Source organism: Gossypium arboreum, chromosome 7, assembly GCF_025698485.1.
Source record: "Gossypium arboreum isolate Shixiya-1 chromosome 7, ASM2569848v2, whole genome shotgun sequence".
Lineage (NCBI taxonomy): Eukaryota > Viridiplantae > Streptophyta > Magnoliopsida > Malvales > Malvaceae > Gossypium > Gossypium arboreum.
In genome coordinates, this window is record NC_069076.1 from 6719433 (window position 1) to 6722066 (window position 2634).

General features: G+C 36.3%; 1 long non-coding RNA gene across 2 annotated transcripts; it reads left to right on the forward strand.

Annotated features, from left to right (window-relative positions):
* The first annotated feature begins 692 nt into the window (after positions 1-692).
* LOC128295495 (uncharacterized) lies at positions 693-1620 on the forward strand. 2 transcript variants are annotated; one of them, XR_008285945.1, is made up of 2 exons: positions 693-1311; positions 1412-1620. It is a non-coding gene; the product is annotated as an uncharacterized LOC128295495 (long non-coding RNA). The 2 variants fall into 2 exon arrangements; XR_008285944.1 differs by having other exon boundaries at positions 1456-1620.
* The last annotated feature ends 1014 nt before the right edge of the window (positions 1621-2634 follow it).

Here is a 2634-nt window from a genome sequence, read left to right on the forward strand (position 1 = left end):
ATATGCATCCCAAGGCTATCAGGAAACTTGTATAAAAAGAGCATTCTAAAGGAGATTGGCGAAATGGTTAGAACAGTTGTCAAAATTGACCTTCAAAAAGACAAAGATTCAAGAGGACAGTTTGCATGATTCAATGTTCATGTGGATTTGCTAAAACCTCTTGTATCTAAAATTAGGGTCGCCAAACGAACCCATCAAGTAGAGTATGAATCGCTCTCTATGATATGTTTTCAATGTGGAAATTATGGCCACTTCAAGGATAACTGCCCTCAAACCCAGAACAAGGAACTAGTTGATGAGGAAAACAAAGAAATTCAACAGCCGAATAAGTTTCTCCAACACCCAAAAGTTCTCGTATAGGAAAGAGTTGAGAAAGAAAATTTTGGGGATTAGACAGTGGTGGAACTCCGAAAATGGAGGTTTGTTGGGAGAAACACAGCCGCTTTTAATGATAAACAAGAAAAGAATCTTGGTGGATCAAGATTCAATGGTTTCACAAAATCAAGAGATAATGCTAGAGAGACTGAAGCTGATAATATGGGTGAGACAACAGCCGATAATGAAGGAACATTCATGTTTGGGAAGCAAAAAAATCCTCAAGTAGAACCGATGGCAGGAAGTTCGGGATTCATACATGAAAATCTTTTAATAATAAAAGCAAAGACATAGCTAGAAGATCAAACAATGGGGCTGCAAATAGTAAACATAGTAAAGGTAAAGGTCTAGAGAAAAGTCAAGCCCAAAACAAAAGGACAGAATCGAAAGCAATCTGTGGTGGGCTCGAATGGAGGGAAAACAAAGAATATAGATCCAGACAACAACCAATTGGGGTGAGAGTCAGGTTGGACGAGCCTGGCAGAGGATTTAACTGGTGCGCCCTCCTTGCTTAATTGTTCAACCCACAAAGTCCAAACGGGATTAGATCACTTGCATCATGCTATTGTTATTATTGAGCAAAGTCAATCCCCAATGTTAATTGTTGAGAATCGGGAAACTTCAAAATCTAATATGATTATTCAAAACCTAGTGTCCTCATCCTCTCTACCACCAGAATTAAAAACGTTATTTTTTAAAGAACCTTTACGACCTGAGAATGGAAGCGAAAATCAAGATTTGCCTGAAGAAGACGAGTCAATCCTGGTACAACATGCCATCAAAGGAGTTGTTGATAGATTGGAGTTTCATTAAGGGGTAACAACTCCCAGTTCAAAATTCACCCTAGAGATGGTAGTTCGGATCCCTTGGATCAAGGTGATGGAGAAGGGGCTACTGATATGGATGATACCCCTGGACCGTCACTCCTAATTGCAGGTTAGCCTTTATCCTCTGTTTTCTTTTATGATGAAAACAAATATATTCATTTGGAACTGTGAAGGTGCTGGGCATCTAAATTTTCATCGATTTTTGAAAGAATAATTGAAGGATTTTGATCTTGGAATTGTGGTTATGGTAAAGACTCGGCTGAGTGGTGCCAAGGCAGATAAGGTGATTGGGAAAATTGGTTTACCGTTTTCCTATAGAATTAAAGCGAAAGGATTGTTTGGGGGAATTTGAGTACTTTGGAAGGAGAATATTCAAGTGGAGGTGATTCTCAATCATACCCAATTTATTCACATGAAAGTCTGTTTTCCCAATTTGGCTGATTGTCTATTTTTTACTGCGATTTATGGGAGTCCACAACAAACCAAGAAGGGAGCCCTTTGGCAAGGCTTGGACCATATTGTGCAAACCATACAAAATCCATGGTTGATAGTCGGGGATTTTTACGCAATGCTGAGTGTAGATGAGAAAAAAGAGGGTTCAAGGAAGACTCTAGTAGGATGCCTGTTATTCCAACAGGTTATTCGAGAATGTAATTTGAAGAACCTTGGCTATAAAGGACCTAAATTCACATGAAATAGAGGTTTTATCTTCGAATGGCTGGATCGAGCTCTTTGTAACTATCAATGGGAATTGACCTTCCTGTGTATGACAATGTATCATATTCAGAAGATAAAGTCTGATCATAGGCCATTATCTATCAGTTTTGGTAAGAAAGAAGATTCAGTTTCTTCTCGTCCGTTCAGAGTTTTTAGCGGATGGCTTTCACACGAAAGCTTCAGTTCACTAGTTAATGAAAATTGGGTTGGTAGTGAACTTTTTGGAGAGGTTGATCCGTAACTTTACTAATGCAGCAAAAAAAATGCAATAGGGAGACATGGACATATTTTTGGCAAGAAAAGAAGAATCCTAGCTCGACTTAAAGGGATACAATGAGCTCTGGAGAGATTTTATTCCAATAATCTGGTAAAGATTGAAAAGGAGATTGGAGTTGAACTAAAGAATATTCTTGACAATTAATAACTTCTTTGGTACCACAAATCTCGAAACGATTGATTGATTAAAGGTGACCCATAATTAATAATGACCTTTTTCAAAAAATTCGTAACTTTTAATTTCTTAAAAACATTTAATTCACTAAAAGACTATTTTAAAAGATTTTCCAAAAAAAATCAATTAACTATTTTAATTTACATTGTTTTTTAAATATTCTTTAAATATGGTACATATTTACATTATTTTCATTTAATATTTCTCTAACAACAAAACAATACATTTTCACTTAATCAATAAATAATTTTTCAAAATTATATA